Source organism: Pseudophryne corroboree, chromosome 3 (assembly GCF_028390025.1).
Source record: "Pseudophryne corroboree isolate aPseCor3 chromosome 3, aPseCor3.hap2, whole genome shotgun sequence".
Lineage (NCBI taxonomy): Eukaryota > Metazoa > Chordata > Amphibia > Anura > Myobatrachidae > Pseudophryne > Pseudophryne corroboree.
Window position 1 is genome coordinate 194,890,721 of NC_086446.1, and position 19,427 is coordinate 194,910,147.

A 19,427-nucleotide genomic window follows, 5' to 3' on the forward strand; every position below is an offset into this window, starting at 1 on the left:
AACCTTAATAACCATAATTTCCACTAATTTTCAGTCTATTCTGAACACCTCACACCTCACAATATTATTTTTAGTCCTAAAATTTGCACAGAGGTCACTGGATGGCTAAGCTTAGCGACACATGTGGCCGACACAAACACCTGGCCCATCTAGGAGTGGCACTGCAGTGTCAGACATGATGGCAGATTAAAAAAATTGTCCCCAAACAGCACATGATGCAAAGAAAAAAAGAGGCGCTATGAGGTAGCTGTGTGACTAAGCTAAGCGACCCAAGTGGCCGACACAAACACCTGGCCCATCTAGGAGTGGCATTGCAGTGTCAGACAGGATGGCACTTCAAAAAAATAGTCCCCAAACAGCACATGATGCAAAGAAAAAAAGAGGTGCACCAAGGTCGCTGTGTGACTACGCTAAGGGACACAAGTGGCCGACACAAACACCTGGCCCATCTACGAGTGGCACTGCAGTGTCAGGCAGGATGGCACTTCAAAAAAATTGTCCCCAAACAGCACATAATGCAAAGAAAAATGAACGAAAAAAGAGGTGCAAGATGGAATTGTCCTTGGGCCCTCCCACCCACCCTTATGTTGTATAAACAGGACATGCACACTTTAACGAACCCATCATTTCAGCGACAGGGTCTGCCACACGACTGTGACTGAAATGACTGGTTGGTTTGGGCCCCCACCAAAAAAAGAAGCAATCAATCTCTCCTTGCACAAACTGGCTCTACAGAGGCAAGATGTCCACCTCATCATCATCCTCCGATTTCTCACCCCTTTCACTGTGTACATCCCCCTCCTCACAGATTATTAATTCGTCCCCACTGGAATCCACCATCTCAGGTACCTGTGTACTTTCTGGAGGCAATTGCTGCTGGTGAATGTCTCCACGGAGGAATTGATTATAATTCATTTTGATGAACATCATCTTCTCCACATTTTCTGGAAGTAACCTCTGTCAAAGTCAGAAAAATATCTCTATGCACACTGCCATATTTGCACCTCACACTGGTCCGCGCTGCGCATGCGTGCGCTCTCCCGTGAAGGCGCATACTCGCAGTTGCGTGCACCCGCTTGTGCACGGTATGCGTATTTACGGTAAAGTTTGTGTAGTCGTAGCGTGCGACTCAATCGTTACATATTTTCAGTAATAATGTATTTTGTAGATCATGGTCCCTTTGATAGATTCTGAAAGTTTGGTTAATATAGCATGTTCCTGAACAGAGAGATTCCTCTTTGTATTGTGCGAAGGGTCTAACAGGGGTCATACAGTGGTGTTTGGTACCCATCGGAAGAGTATTTAAATAGCAATATTCCGGTGTTGGTTTGGAGCGGATTAATCGCTCGTGCGAATAGTTATGGACATAAGAAGTTATGTCCATTTACTATTATTTGTTCTTACTTAGTAACAGTTGGAAACAGGTATCAGTGGGTCTCAAATGGCTCTTTGACCTTAGAGATCCCCCAAACAATAGTTTGCATGTTGGGAGGGCCTCACATCTTCACATGCATAAGGTAAGCACAGGAATAGTAATTGAAGATTAATTGTACTCCAAATCAGTATCTTTCCCGCAGACGGAGTACAATAGCCTTTAATTACACTGAGCTTTGAGACTCAATGAGGAGGGCCAACACCTGTGTTTACGAATGGGTTAGGGTTTGTATCCAGGAGAATGATGGCTGAGATGTCATTGTCTCAACTGAAAGTGGACATCATGAATATTGAACAAAACCCAGAGACAGGGTTTTGTTTTGTATTCGCCAAACAATAGCTCTCCAGAAGACAGGAATGTGTTAGTCATCACCCTTTGTTTTGCATAACCAAGGCCACTGATACAAGACAGCCCACCTGTATGAATCAACCTATGACCTTTTGTTATAATGCGAAGCCGAATTCCTGTGTCTAATGAACAATGAGATTGTAGGGACCATTGAATTGTATTGTGTGTGGGGCATAAATAGCAGGCCGACCATATCCAACTTCACTCTCTCATCAACGGTTCTCATTGCTGATAACCGGGAGCTGGATATCGAGGCGCATGCGATCGTTCCCCTTGTGCGTAAGTATTCTCCGTAATCATATTGTCTTACTGTGAGCCATTTCTCTCTCTCCTTTCTCTTTCTCTCGTATTTTCCCTTAATAGTATTGTATTGTATTTCCTGTATAGTTATCTGGTTAGTTGGTTTATGTTATATTGTAGTGTATGCTTTGTACTGTGATTCTTTTTGCAAGTATAATAGTCATAATACATATAATAGGTTTCGGACCCTAAGCCCAGGTATCTGTGTATTCTTTATAGTGTTAAGTATTCTCTGAGCGTCGGTGATGCTCAAGCAGCTTTGTAGTTAATTAGGTTACACCAGGTTGCACTTACACTCTGTCTCTACACTAAAGTATACTGTGTATCTCATTGTTAAAGGTATAGATATAAAGGTTTAGCGTTGTGAGCGTCTGCGCCGCTGGTGATCTCCTCGTGGTCCCGAGCGTCCGCTACGCCATAGCGAATCATTTCGTTCGTCGGCAGCCAGTGGCGTGCATGCCTGTGATCTCTGGGCCGTGAGCGAACGCGACGCTTGAGCGTCTCGCCTACGGCTGAGCGATCGTTGCGCGGCTTGCGTACCCTTGCGGTACTTCTTGCGTGGATAGCGTGCAGTGTTCTTAGACCTCATGAAGGGTTATATATATACGATAAATATTTAGCTTTATCAATTGGGGGCCGTCCAGTCCTTCACATATCTGCACTAGGTAGAATCAGCAGACATTATCCCTCAGCAAAAGGCGGGAGGTTATATTCCTCGTAGTGCTGACGGGATAAGCGTCTGCTTCGCTTAGTAAAGGGTGCTGAAGGAATCCGGGAACCGGAGGTAAGAACAAAACGATAGTCTTTTAAAACTGTTTATTTTTCTGTCTTGCGTACACACGCACGCACACATATATATACCTGCATTTCTTTTTCATTTGTGTATTTTTGTATATCACCTTCCTGTTTGCTTTTTATAATTGATAAACGTGCTGAGAGAGATTTGCCGCTATTTCAATAGTTTGAGTAAAGGTAATATAGTTAAAGTATAGACAAACACACAGCTTGTCAGTGTGGTGCGCGGTAGATGATAAAGGATCATCTACATTGATAAAAGTATAAATTGTGTTACGGTGGATCTTTGCTTTGCGTACACGTGTCTCTAACAAAGACTCGCGTACGCAAAGGCCGACGCACGCAGCGTATATTACGCAACGGAGCGTCTGGGTACGCCCACGTAACTCAAACAACAGGCGATAAATAGCGCAACGCGATAAATAGCGCAACGCGGTAAATAGCACAAATTGATTTCAGCTTTCCAAAACTTAGTTTAAATACCTTACTTTACTGTAACACCTCTGGGGAGAGCTATCAGACTACGGGAAATGATTTTTCTGATCAGAAAACTATAAGAATGATAGTGGGTTGAAAACGGTATGAGTGTATTGAATCCCGCTTTGTGGACTTTGTGATCTGTGTGATAAAACGGTATTGAACCCCGCTTTGTGGACTTTGTGAAGCTGTGTGATCTATGAGCACGGTCTGAAGTGAAAACGTGCAACAGAGTGTGATAAAGTTTTCGTTGTATTACGCTCTGGCTGTTTTGGAGCACAGTAGGGAGACTCCAATGATCCTACCATTTATGGGCAACAAGTGTCTATAAGTGGTACGATTGGACCGCACGGTTGTATGTGTGACCAATAACGCAACGTGATATGAGGTCGTATATCCATGCGTAAATCTTGCCCTCATACGTGTTGTAGGGAGCACATGCAAGCGTGATTTGTGTAAAAGAAAAAGGAAGGGAATTTTTCTCAGGAAAATCTCTAAAAATAGGGCCTGCAACGGCTACACGTGTCTGCTAGAAGGCGGAACGGAGATACCCGGAGCAGAAGAAGTTCAGTGAAAGAGCTTTAAGGATTTCCAACGAAGTTCTGTGTTTGGTGCATTTTAGGAAGTTTTTCTGTGTTAAAAAGGTCCACAATGGCAGCCAAGTGCACAACACAGAGACGGTCGGAGGTCAGGATTCAGACTCCAGAGGCTTGCAGACCCCGAGGGTCTGCTCGGTTAGTAATGTGGGGGAAATATGGTCCCCACTCTGAGACCTTTTGTGATGAATGGACACGAATGACTGCGGGGGATAAGGCACCATTTCCCGGGATAGGTAGTTTTGACTCAGAGGTGTTGCATAATTTAAGGCGAAGGATATGTCTCATTAAATCAGCAAAGAGACGAATCAAGCATTATGATTGTTTACAGATATGGCAACAGGAGAGTGAAATGCAGAGAAATGTAACTTACTCACCTAACTTTCATCTTGAGAGGAGAGACATGACAATGGAGGGGATTGTGGTTGCGGAGAAAAGCACAAGGGTGAACAATAAAAACGCTCTTGGCAACTGTAGTATAGATGATAAGAATAAGTGTAATAAATGTAACAAAGATAATTGTAATACTGTTGAATGTACAACTATTAACCCATGCAAGTCGCACCCCATGTTAAACTTTCCTCAGGAACACCAACAAGAAAGTGAGCCCAGAACGATGTCGGCACCATTTCCAGAAGCCATCACACAAGACATCCAGGTGGACGCGACCCAATCGGTAAAGACTGTAAACAAACCCCCTAATGGAGGGTCAGGTGAGGTCGTGTCCACAGGTACGTATGGTATTATACATCACACACAAACAAATGTACCTTATATCGTAAAATCAATTCAGAATGACGTTACTGGACTTAATCCTGTTAGGGTAATCGCAGTACCAAATGGGAAAACTGACATTTCAGGATTCACTCCTGTCAGGAACATCGCCATGTACTGCCCTTTTTCCCGAACAGAATTAAGAGCAATTCTGTCTGAATTTCCTGATCCCAGGAAAGACTTAGTTGCTTGTCAAAGATACATTAGAGTGCTAGGACATACTGCAGAGCCAAGTAACAAAGATTGGAGGACAGTTTTGAGGGCATGTTTACCCCCCGATGTTGATTCATTGAAATTTATCGCTGATTGTAAGCTAGATGAGGAAGTGCCACTAACAAACGAGTATAACCAAGATAATGTAAAAAGAATCAATCTACAGTTGAAAGAATATTTTCCTACAGTAGTAAAGTGGAATAAAATCTTTACAATAAAACAAAAAGAAGTTGAATCCGCAGAAGAGTATTTTCACCGGGCTCTGCAGGATATGGCTAGGTACACTGGTATAGATGACATTGAAACTAATGTACACCACAGAGAGGTAGCTGTGTCCGTATTAATGAACAACTTAAAAGACACACTAAAAATTAGGGTACAAACCTCAATACCTCATTGGAGAGGTATCTCGGTTGCGGCATTAAGAGAGTCCGCTATCGAGCATGACCGAAATATCCAAAGAACCAGGGAAGCGCAGGGAGAGCGGTTGATGACACTGAACATCCAAGCACTAGAGGATGCTTCAAGTCGACCAGAACCCCAGGCCCCTAGCACATGGAGAAAGCCAAGGATTTGTTACCATTGTAGAAAAGAAGGGCATTATGCCAGCAACTGTAATAACCCACATAAAGTCAGACCCCCTAGACCAAGAAATGAGCAAAATTATAACACACACAATTATAATCAGGGATCACATAGGCAGGAAAGGTGATCATTGAGACTGACGGTAAGCCTGAGGTAACGGTTAATAAATTGGGAGGTCATTCACTGAAGACACAGGAATGACCAGGTGAAACGTTGTAAATGTATTTGTGAAGAAAAGTGTTTTTCTCTCTCTCTCTATCCCCATCTCTGACGATTATCGGTAAGAATTCACACTTTGCATATCCACTTGGTCCTTGCAGAAGCCTACCAAACCCCAGCAGGACCTATCCGCCACAATGTATTTCTGGCCAGATACAAACAGTGGAGTAATGCAGGTGCTGGTGGGGAGGGACTGTTCAAGGAGACCATTAGACACGTAGATATGACAGCTTGATAATGCTACCAATGTTTTCTTAATGTTGAAAAAGGTTTGATAAAAATGCTTTGTTTCTCTTCTCTTATTGATGGTTATTGTCGAGTTATGTAATGTATATATGCACATGAATTGTTCTCTATCTCTTTTGTTTTTTATTTTCTCTCTCTTCTCACTCATGTTTTCATGGTTTAAAGATGGTATGTCACCCCTCAGTTGGACCAATGGTAATGCCAGATTTTTGCTCCTTACAGAAAGATCGCTGATGGGGAAGGAATATTGCATCACCAGAATGTTCGTTTGGAAGACTGAGAGACAGCACCTTTGAGAGGACAGCAGAACAAGAAGAACAACAAGACGAGAGAACTTATTATCGTAACAAGTTCTCTCCCCCTCAAACTGTTTTCTTATACCCCCATTACAAATTTCTTCTTTTCTCCTCCTGTAAGATGGACTTGCCCCAGGAGACTGTGATATGGATTTTTCCTGTCGACCATGATGTTGACCAGAGCAGTCTGTTTCGGTGAAAGTACCAGTGAGGTCGAGAAAGGATCCAGAAAGGTTCTAATGACTGAGACGGAGGTGTAAATTTCCAATAGCAACCCAATCACCAAGCAAAGGCGAGTACCGGGCACGATCTAACAACCTTGTTATTTGCAAACGTTTTGAAGGATTGTTAGTTTAAGAAAAAAACTGTATCTGTAGGCTCTGTGACAATATCATTGAGGATGGGTGTATAAAGAAATGCCAATCCAGTTTTAATATCCATATGGACCGGCATCCATTGAGTGACTATCACTCCTTAGTGGGTAATGTGTTAAATAAAACAGATTGTTGGGTATGCTCTCAAGTACCTCAAGGTCATAGCAAAATCAGGGCTAGTACCATTTCCTTTAACGATAGGGGAGGTACTTGAGCTAAAGGGTGGGAGACCGGTGGACCGGAGGTTTAATATCTCCAGCCCTCCTAGTTTGAAGCTCCACCAATACCACGTGGATAGGTCCCTATTATGTTTTAACATCTCCAATCCCAGAAAGCCGGGAAATTGGGAAGTATCATGGAGTAACCACACCATGACCTTTTCACATAGAGCAGATAGAATGCCTACAGATACAGAGCTTGTACGCCACATAGCCAGTAGAGGAAGATCTTTCCGGTATAGGTACACCTTAGGAAATAGGATTACGAGAGTTGGAGAAGTATCACCAGGATACTGTGCATATATCGTACAACCTGATACGTGTACTAAGCAGATGGAAGAATTAGGGTCAGGAGATTTCACATGGAAGGTGTGTAATATGGTTATGTCCTACTCCGTCCCATATGTTCTCCCCGATGATGCATATTTCATATGCGGGAGAAAGGCGTACAAGTGGCTTGCCCCAAACTCTGAAGGATTGTGTTATATTGGAAAAGTATTGCCTGAAGTAATGACTGTAACACATGACAAAATGAAAGACATACACCGTGGTGCCCAAGCTCCTTATACTCACACTCATTACGAGCACCTTGTTAAAAGACAACTGTCAGAAAGGTTAGAGCATCCGGCCTCTGATCTGATCCATGAATCCACCGGGATTCAGGTTCTGGTGGCGTTAGATTTCACTCGCACCGCTCGAGGAGTGATGAATTATAGATACATTTCCGCACTCGCCAATTTGTTAGATAATATCACTGAAATGTATGATGACACGTTTAGATACACTGGAAGAGAACTTCAAGCTAATAAAACAGAACTGGTACAGCATAGAATGGTTCTTAATTACCTCACAGCAGTGACAGGCGGATATTGTGTTACATTGGCAACACAGTACGGCGTGAAGTGTTGCACGTATATCACGAACAGCACCGAGGATCCGGTAGAGGTCATAGACCAAAAGATGGACGATATTCTCCAATTAAAGTGGGAATTTCGCCGAAAACACAATCTCACTCTTGCTGCTGTAGGTAATGAGCTGACTGGTTGGGTGTCATGGTTGAACCCGCGAAATTGGTTCTCCGGTTTGGGAGACTGGGCTCAAGGAGTCATAATGGATGTTGGGAAGTTTCTACTATGTATCTTAGGTGTTGTTATATCGATTGGATTGATATTTAAATGCGGGCAGGCTTTAATGAGGTGCAAACAAAGTACCAGAGTGATGAGTTTGAGGAGTGAGGAAACTGTAATTAACCTGGATTTGATTTACGACCCAACGATAGAAACAATGATGTGATGAAAATGCGATTATACGGTCCGTTTCTTTCACCTGTTTTTCTGCTTTTCTCCAAGATAAAAAGACCCCCTTGGACGAGGAAGTTGACGAGACGCTATACAGACAACGGATGGACCAAAGAAGGAGTTTTGACCACTTGAGATACGGACATTTGATGAACTTTGCCATGGATCCCCAGTTTCCATAGAATTCTTAAACTTACGCTAGCCCAACATTTTTTGTAAATCTGATGGCATTGACAAAGCTTATTGCTCACGCCTAATGAGCAAAACAGCGCAAAGAAGACGACTTTCAACTGATACCGAACAAAACTTCAACCGACAGATGTACATTAACCTGACATAGAATACCACTGCATTTACCGTAATTATGTCTTTTCTTCATTTCTACAACCCTCAGGTAATGACACACATAGTATAGGGAATACAGGCACAGATATCAGCAATCACATATTCCCCCATTCATGTATCATCAACTAAAATGTGCTCCCCATTTTTGTTCAAAATCCGAAAAGAGCTCGGTAAAGTTTGACAGCCCATCCACAGACCCGTACCACGGGATAAGAAGGAATTCAAATGTATACTTCGCAATACCTCGAAGCTTGATTTACAACACGTACGGCACGATGATACATGACCCCCCAAACATGGACTCATACACACATGCTTCTGCTATCTCACTAGGTCATACCCTCTTCACACCTTCTCCTCTCTCCTCCCTTACCCAACCATAGAAATGAATTAACCCCTGACATATATTTTTCTCCTTTTGAAATGTTTTAGAAGGTGGCAGTTATTATTGACTGCCAAAGGGTAGACTGTCAAAGTCAGAAAAATATCTCTATGCACACTGCCATATTTGCACCTCACACTGGTCCGCGCTGCGCATGCGTGCGCTCTCCCGTGAAGGCGCATACCCGCAGTTGCGTGCACCCGCTGGTGCACGGTATGCGTATTTACGGTAAAGTTTGTGTAGTCGTAGCGTGCGACTCAATCGTTACATATTTTCAGTAATAATGTATTTTGTAGATCATGGTCCCTTTGATAGATTCTGAAAGTTTGGTTAATATAGCATGTTCCTGAACAGAGAGATTCCTCTTTGTATTGTGCGAAGGGTCTAACAGGGGTCATACAGTGGTGTTTGGTACCCATCGGAAGAGTATTTAAATAGCAATATTCCGGTGTTGGTTTGGAGCGGATTAATCGCTCGTGCGAATAGTTATGGACATAAGAAGTTATGTCCATTTACTATTATTTGTTCTTACTTAGTAACAGTTGGAAACAGGTATCAGTGGGTCTCAAATGGCTCTTTGACCTTAGAGATCCCCCAAACAATAGTTTGCATGTTGGGAGGGCCTCACATCTTCAAAAGCATAAGGTAAGCACAGGAATAGTAATTGAAGATTAATTGTACTCCAAATCAGTATCTTTCCCGCAGACGGAGTACAATAGCCTTTAATTACACTGAGCTTTGAGACTCAATGAGGAGGGCCAACACCTGTGTTTACGAATGGGTTTGGGTTTGTATCCAGGAGAATGATGGCTGAGATGTCATTGTCTCAACTGAAAGTGGACATCATGAATATTGAACAAAACCCAGAGACAGGGTTTTGTTTTGTATTCGCCAAACAATAGCTCTCCAGAAGACAGGAATGTGTTAGTCATCACCCTTTGTTTTGCATAACCAAGGCCACTGATACAAGACAGCCCACCTGTATGAATCAACCTATGACCTTTTGTTATAATGCGAAGCCGAATTCCTGTGTCTAATGAACAATGAGATTGTAGGGACCATTGAATTGTATTGTGTGTGGGGCATAAATAGCAGGCCGACCATATCCAACTTCACTCTCTCATCAACGGTTCTCATTGCTGATAACCGGGAGCTGGATATCGAGGCGCATGCGATCGTTCCCCTTGTGCGTAAGTTTTCTCCGTAATCATATTGTCTTACTGTGAGCCATTTCTCTCTCTCCTTTCTCTTTCTCTCGTATTTTCCCTTAATAGTATTGTATTGTATTTCCTGTATAGTTATCTGGTTAGTTGGTTTATGTTATATTGTAGTGTATGCTTTGTACTGTGATTCTTTTTGCAAGTATAATAGTCATAATACATATAATAGGTTTCGGACCCTAAGCCCAGGTATCTGTGTATTCTTTATAGTGTTAAGTATTCTCTGAGCGTCGGTGACGCTCAAGCAGCTTTGTAGTTAATTAGGTTACACCAGGTTGCACTTACACTCTGTCTCTACACTAAAGTATACTGTGTATCTCATTGTTAAAGGTATAGATATAAAGGTTTAGCGTTGTGAGCGTCTGCGCCGCTGGTGATCTCCTCGTGGTCCCGAGAGTCCGCTACGCCATAGCGAATCATTTCGTTCGTCGGCAGCCAGTGGCGTGCATGCCTGTGATCTCTGGGCCGTGAGCGAACGCGACGCTTGAGCGTCTCGCCTACGGCTGAGCGATCGTTGCGCGGCTTGCGTACCCTTGCGGTACTTCTTGCGTGGATAGCGTGCAGTGTTCTTAGACCTCATGAAGGGTTATATATATACGATAAATATTTAGCTTTATCACCTCGTACGCCGATTGCTGACAAGGTGAGCGGCTGCACTAAACACTATTTTGGAGTACACACTGGAGGGAGGGCAACTTAGGTAGAAAAAAGCCAGTTTGTGCAAGGGCCTCCAAATTGCCTCTTTTTCCTGCCAGTATACGTACGGACTGTCTGACGTGCCTACTTGGATGCGGTCACTCATATAATCCTCCACCATTCTTTCAATGGTGAGAGAATCATATGCAGTGACAGTAGACGACATGTCAGTAATCGTTGGCCGGTCCTTCAGTCCGGACCAGATGTCAGCACTCGCTCCAGACTGCCCTGCATCACCGCCAGCGGGTGGGCTCGGAATTCTTAGCCTTTTCCTCGCACCCCCAGTTGCGGGAGAATGTGAAGGAGGAGATGTTGATGGGTCACGTTCCGCTTGACTTGACAATTTTCTCACCAGCAGGTCTTTGAACCTCTGCAGACTTGTGTCTGCCGGAAAGAGAGATACAACGTAGGTTTTAAATCTAGGATCGAGCACGGTTGCCAAAATGTAGTGCTCTGATTTCAACAGATTGACCACCCGTGAATCCTGGTTAAGCAAATTAAGGGCTCCGTCCACAAGTCCCACATGTCTAGCGGAATCGCTCTGTTTTAGCTCCTCCTTCAATGTCTCCAGCTTCTTCTGCAAAAGCCTGATGTGGGGAATGTCCTGACTCAGGCTGGCAGTGTCTGAACTGACTTCACGTGTGGCAAGTTCAAAGGGTTGCAGAAACTTGCACAACGTTGAAATCATTCTCCACTGCGCTTGAGTCAGGTGCATTCCCCCTCCTTTGCCTATATCGTGGGCAGATGTATAGGCTTGAATGGCCTTTTGCTGCTCCTCCATCCTCTGAAGCATATAGAGGGTTGAATTCCACCACGTTACCACCTCTTGCTTCAGATGATGGCAGGGCAGGTTCAGGAATGTTTGGTGGTGCTCCAGTCTTCGTTACGTGGTGGCTGAATGCCGAAAGTGGCCCGCAATTCTTCGGGCCACCGACAGCCTCTCTTGCACGCCCCTGTCGTTTTTTAAATAATTCTGCACCCCCAAATTCAATGTATGTGCAAAACATGGGACGTGCTGGAATTTGCCCAGATGTAATGCACGCACAATATTGCTGGCGTTGTCCAATGTCACAAATCCCCAGGAGAGTCCAATTGGGGTAAGCCATTCTGCGATGATCTTCCTCAGTTTCCGTATGAGGTTGTCAGCTGTGTGCCTCTTCTGGAAAGCGGTGATACAAAGCGTAGCCTGCCTAGGAACGAGTTGGCGTTTGCGAGATGCTGCTACTGGTGCCGCCGCTGCTGTTCTTGCTGCGGGAGGCAATACATCTACCCAGTGGGCTGTCACAGTCATATAGTCCTGAGTCTGCCCTGCTCCACTTGTCTACATGTCTGTGGTTAAGTGGACATTGGGTACAACTGCATTTTTTAGGACACTGGTGACTCTTTTTCTGACATCTGTGTACATTTTCGGTATCGCCTGCCTAGAGAAATGGAACCTAGATGGTATTTGGTACCGGGGACACAGTACCTCAATCAAGTCTCTAGTTGCCTCTGAATTAACGGTGGATACCGGAACCACGTTTCTCACCGCCCAGGCTGCCAAGGCCTGAGTTATCTGCTTTACAGCAGGATGACTGCTGTGATATTTCATCTACCTCGCAAAGTACTGTTGGACAGTCAATTGCTTACTGGAAGTAGTACAAGTGGACTTCCGACTTCCCCTCTGTGAGGACGATCGACTCCCAGCAGCTACAACAGCAGCGCCAGCAGCAGTAGGCGTTACAATCAAGGATGCATCGGAGGAATCCCAGGCAGGAGAGGACTCGTCAGACTTGCCAGTGACATGGCCTGCAGGACTATTGGCGTTCCTGTCTAAGGAGGAAAATGGCACTAAGGGAGTTGGTGGTGTGGTTTGCAGGAGCTTGGTTACAAGAGGAAGGGATTTAGTGGTCAGTGGACTGCTTCCGCTGTCATCCAAAGTTTTTGAACTTGTCACTGTCTTATGATGAATGCGCTGCAGGTGACGTATAAGGGAGGATGTTCCGAGGTGGTTAACGTCCTTACCCCTACTTATTACAGCTTGACAAAGGCAACACACGGCTTGACACCTGTTGTCCGCATTTGTGTTGAAATAATTACACACCGAAGAGCTGATTTTTTTTGTATTTTGACCAGACATGTCAATGGCCATATTCGTCCCACGGACAACAGGTGTCTCCCTATGTGCCTGACTTAAACAAACCACCTCACCATCAGAATCCTCCTTGTCAATTTCCTCCCCAGCACCAGCAACACCCATATCCTCATCCTGGTGTACTTCAACAGTGACATCTTCAATGTGACTATCAGGAACTGGACTGCGGGTGCTCCTTCCAGCACTTGCATGGGGCGTGCAAATGGTGCACGGTGCAAGGTCTTCCCGTCCAGTGTTGGGAAGATCAGGCATTGCAACAGACACAATTGGACTGTCCTTGGGGATTTGTGATTTAGAAGAACGCACAGTTCTTTGCTGTGCTTTTGGCAGCTTAAGTCTTTTCATTTTTCTAGCGAGAGGATGAGTGCTTCCATCCTCATGTGAATCTGAACCACTAGCCATGAACATAGGCCAGGGCCTCAGCCGTTCCTTGCCACTCCGTGTCGTAAATGGCATATTGGCAAGTTTACGCTTCTCCTCAGACTCTTTCAATTTTGATTTTTGGGTCATTTTACTGAACTTTTGTTTTTTGGATTTTACATGCTCTCTACTATGACATTGGGCATCGGCCTTGGCAGACGATGTTGATGGCATTTCATTGTCTCGGCCATGACTAGTGGCAGCAGCTTCAGCACGAGGTGAAAGCGGATCTTGATCTTTCCCTATTTTAACCTCCACATTTTTGTTCTCCATTTTTTAATGTGTGGAATTATATGCCAGTATCAATAGCAATGGCCTACTACTATATATACTGCGCACAACTAAAATGCACCACAGGTATAGAATGTAGATGGATAGTATACTTGACGACACAGAGGTAGGTACAGCAGTGGCCTTCCGTACCGTACTGCTATATATACTGGTGGTCACTGTGTCAGCAAACTGCAAAACTAAAATGCACCACAGGTATAGAATGTAGATGGATAGTATACTTGATGACACAGAGGTAGGTAGAGCAGTGGCCTTCCGTACCGTACTGCTATATATACTGGCGGTCACTGTGTCAGCAAACTGCACAACTGAAATGCACCACAGGTATAGAATCTACATGGATAGTATACTTGACGACACAGAGGTAGGTACAGCAGTGGCCTACCGTACCGTACTGCTATATATACTGGTGGTCACTGTCAGCAAACTGCAAAACTAAAATGCACCACAGGTATAGAATGTATATGGATAGTATACTTGACGACACAGAGGTAGGTACATCAGTGGCCTTCCGTACCGTACTGCTATATATACTGGTGGTCACTGTGTCAGCAAACTGCAAAACTAAAATGCACCACAGGTATAGAATGTAGATGGATAGTATACTTGACGACACAGAGGTAGGTACAGCAGTGGCCTTCCGTACCGTACTGCTATATATACTGGTGGTCACTGTGTCAGCAAACTGCAAAACTTAAATGCACCACAGGTATAGAATGTAGATGGATAGTATACTTGACGACACAGAGGTAGGTACAGCAGTGGCCTACTGTACAGTAATGCTATATATTATATACTGGTGGTCAGCAAACTGTGCAAAACTGAAATGCACCACAGGTATGGATGGATAGTATACTTGATGACACAGAGGTAGGTACAGCAGTGGCCTACTCAGGGCCGGTGCTAGGGTGTTCGGCGCCCCCCTGCAAACTATAAATTTGCGCCCTCCCATATTCCTTTGGCGCGCGCCGGGAAAAGGGGTGTGGTCTCACAAGTAAGGGGCATGGCCACACAGTAGTACCCCCATTTAAAATTACGCCACAATGTAGCACAATCTTATTAATCTTATACGTAATGCCCCACCCGTAGTAGTAGCGTCCTTATACGTAATGCCCCACCCGTAGTAGTAGCGTCCTTATTTGTAATGCACCCCAGTAGTAGTAGCATCCTTATACATAATGCCCCCCCAGTAGTAGTAGCATCCTTATACATAATGCCCCCCGAGTAGTAGTAGCATTCTTATACATAATGCACCCAAAGTAATAGTAGCATTCTTATACATAATGCACCCACAGTAGTAGTAGCGTCCTTATACGTAGTGCACCCCCAGTAGTAGATGCGTCCTTATACGTAATACCCCCCAGTAGTAGTAGCATCCTTATACATAATGCCCCCCCAGTAGTAGTAGCATCCTTATACATAATGCCCCCCCTGTAGTAGTAGCGTCCTTATACGTAATGCCCTCCCGGTAATAGTAGCGTCCTTGTACATAATGCCCCCCAGTAGTAGTAGCGTTCTTATACGTAGTGCACCCCAGTAGTAGTATCGTCCTTATATGTAATGCCCCCAGCCCCAGTAGTAGTAGCGTCCTTACACGTAATGGCCCCCCCAGTAGTAGCGTTGTTATACGTAATGCCCCCCTGTAGTAATAGCGTCCTTATACGTAATGCCCCCCCAGTAGTGGCGTCCATAGAGCGCGCGCACAGACATACCTCACACACACACACACACACACACACACACACACACACAATTCACACATATATACACACACATACACACCCACCATATACACACACACACACACACACACAATTCACACATATATACACACACATACACACCCACCATATACACACACACACACACACACACACACTTCTCTCTCACCCTCTACTTACCTAATCCAGTCTCCCTCTGTACAGTAGCCAGGTCCGTGTAGCTCCGCCCCCTTATGGCCCGTTTAGCCACTCCCCCTACCGTCCCATGTAGCTCCGCCCCCTTCTGTTCCGTACTCTGCGCTCTCACACAGATGAGATGAGGTGAGGGGAGGGAGGAGGCGTATCATGCTGCAGGTGCCCGCTGCCAGTGCCTGTCATACAGTGACAGACACAGCAGTGGCAGCAGCAGGGGGGACAGGACGGCGCAGCAGGGAAGGAATGCAGAGCAGGGGGAGCGCCTCTACGTCCCAGCGCCTCCCTGCACTGCATCCCTTCGCTGAGCGGGTAGCGCCGGGCCTGGGCCTACTGTACTGTAGTGCTATATATTATATACTGGTGGTCAGCAAACTGTGCAAAACTGAAATGCACCACAGGTATGGATGGATAGTATACTTGACGACACAGAGGTAGGTAGAGCAGTGGCCTTCTGTACCGTACTCCTATATATTATATACTGGTGGTCAGCAAAATTATGCACTGTACTCCTACTATATACTGTCTACAATGCAGCACAGATATGTAGTGTTTTTCAGGCAGACAACATATACTGGTGGTCACTGGTCAGCAAAACTCTGCACTGTACTCCTCCTATATAATATTATACTGGTGGTCCCCAGTCCCCACAATAAAGCAGCACACTGAGCACAGATATGGAGTGTTTTTCAGGCAGATAACATATACTGGTGGTCACTGTCAGCAAAACTCTGCACTGTACTCCTGCTATATAATACAGCTGCTCCCCAGTCCCCACAATTAAGCAGTGTGAGCACAGATATATGCAGCACACTGAGCACAGATAAGGAGCGTTTTTTTCATGCAGAGAACGGATAAAACTGATGGTCACTGATCAGCAAAACTCTGCACTGTACTCCTCCTATATTAATATACAGCTGCTCCCCAGTCCCCACAATTAAGCAATAAGTAAAGCAAGCACAAATATTTGCATCAACAATACACGGAGAGGACGCCAGCCACGTCCTCTCCCTAACATTTCCAATGCACGAGTGAAAATGGTGGCGACGCGCAGCTGCTTATATAGAATCCGAATCTCGCGAGAATCCGACAGCGGGATGATGACGTTCGGGCGCGCTCGGGTTAACCGAGCCATACGGGAGAATCCGAGTATGCCTCGGACCCGTGTAAAAAGGGTAAAGTTCGGGAGGGTTCGGTTTCCGAGAAACCGAACCCGCTCATCACTACTTTCAATAGAAAACAATAAAACACAGAAATTTACTAAGACTCTTGTGTGGAATATCATTGCTCTAAAGTAGTATTCATTAACAAACAGCAACTATAAAGACACTAAACCATGTTTAAAAAAGCAACAGCAGATGTGGATGACCCCGACACAAGTGCACTTGCCCCAATCACATATCTATTCTCAGTGCCCAATCTGTACCTCCTTCCTGAGGGTCCTGGGCCAATTATGACTTGCACTCTGTTCTCATGTAAGGCCCCGATCATTCAGTCTTTTTGTTGAGCAGTTCATCAAAATCTCCTTGACTATAAAACAGTGTTCCGTGCCTGCGGGTCAGATACAATGCAGGATGGATACAGTGTGGGTTGGATAAAGTGCAGTATACAGTGCAGGTCCGATACAGTATGGTTTGTATATAGTACAGGTCGGATATAGTGTGGGTTAGAAACATTGTGGGTAGTATTCAGTGTAGAATAGAGTGTAGGTTGATTACAGTGTGGGATACAGTCACTTTCACTGTCACTTTCCACCTGGGACTTCCCACGGAGCACAGCCACCACTGTTCATGCTGCAGTGTGGGTCAGATACATTGTGGGTCAGATACAGTGCGGAAAACAGCATGGGTTGGATACAGTGTGGGTTGGATACTGTGCAAGTTGGATACAGTGTGTGTTGAATACAGTGCAGGTTGGATAATGTGTGTGTGTTGGATACAGTGTGGGTCACATACATTGCAGGATATAGTGTGGTCTGGATACAGTTCAGGTTGGATACAGTGTGGGATACAGTGCAGGTTGGATACACCAGTAGTGCACTTACTGTGATAAGGGGTACCAGTGATGTCCTCAGGGTGGGAGTGCCGGTGGTGTCAGTACTGCTGGGGTACTGGCAGCATCAGCAGTGCTGTGGTGCAGGCAGTGTGGGAGTGTTGGTGATGTCCTCAGTGCTGGGGTGCTAGCGCTGTCTGCAGTGCATGAGTACCAGTGGTGTCCTCAGTGCGAGTGTGCCAGCGGTGTCCTCAATGCAAGGGTGTTGGCATGGCAGGGTTGCCAACGGTGTTGGCAGTATGGGCAGCACTGTCCTCAGTGAAGTGGGGGCCACCATTGTGTGTATCTGCTCCATTGAAGTCTATGAAGAGGCGCTTATTGGCTGAGAGACATGACAGATGGCTCTCTCAGCCAATCAGAATCATTAAAATGACCTACAAATTTTATGAGGAAGACCTGCACTGCCATTACAACAGAGATTACTCAAATTGTGAATTCCAGTGAGGCAGAGCTAATGTTGTGCGATGTTAATATTAATAATAGTGAGGAGGGTGATGATGAGGATGAAGATAAAATGTTCCACAACTGATTATGATTCACAGCACTGTTAGTCACCTTAAGCCCATTGGTAACGTGGTTTAAATAAACCGCCAAGATTTTGTCATTTGTGGAGGTCTAAACAAACCAACCATATCAGCCACAAAGGTGTCAGTTCCTGATGTTGAATTTCTTAGTTTGTTAAACTGTGCATGTCCTTTTTAATATACAACCTAAGGGTGGGTGTGGGGGCCCATGACAGTTCCATTGTGCACCACTTTCGTTATGGGCTGTACTTTACTGAGGCATTGTTATCAAATCTTTCTCTTGCAAGACCACTCAACACCAGCTCATCCTTCTTATCATTCTTTCTTGTGCATTCTTGATAGGAAGCATATAATAAATTATAAGAATCATAACATATTATCTTATCATATTATTATCATCTTAAATCTTATATTCGACTAGGCTGTAACTCTGACTTGATTGAGTATCTTGTATTGTCCTGAGTGTTGAGGACTAGTAGCTATAAAATTGGACTATACTATGACTCTGCCTTGAATGAATTTCTTGTCTCTTGTATTGTCCTGACTCTTTAAATCTAGTACAGATGAAGCAGTGCTCATCTATTCTGTGGCTATTTGCTCCCAAGATTAGATTAGTGCATATTCGCATTCGCGGCACATAGATAATATATTACCTAGTCACAGGTGTCAAAAGCCACAGATGAAGATGCGGATGGCACTTGTGTCTGACAGTAGCTGCCTTCTCCTTCTTCACATAATAACTTATGTGACTGATGCAAAAAGGAGCAGGGGCCATCAGGCACTGTAGACAATACAAGAAGATAAGATGCAACAGGAAAGACACAGGGAGTGAACAAGAATGACAAAGGGGGCTCAGCTGTAGAAATACAGCAGTTGAGTTGGGCAGACAAAGTTGGAGAAATGTAAGTGGGTTTAACAAAACAAAGGGGGCTGAGCTGTAAAGATAGAAGGGGGCTTAAGAGACACAGGGGTATTTGCTGGAGAGACAGAAAGAGGGTTGATCTGGGGAGACAGGAAGGGGATGGAGAGACACATGGAGATGAGCTGGAGATTGAAGCGGACTGGAGACACACAGGAATCTGCACTGAAGAGACTGAAGGTGGACTGGAGAGGTATAGAGGGCTGAAGTGGAGAAATAGAAGGGTCTGAAGAGCCATATAGGGAGCTGGAGAGACAAAATTAGTGAGTTGGAAAGACAGAAGGGGGTCTGGAGAAACAAAGGGAGTTGACCTGGAGAGACTGGAGGAGGTCATGAGAAACACAGGAGCTTGAGCTG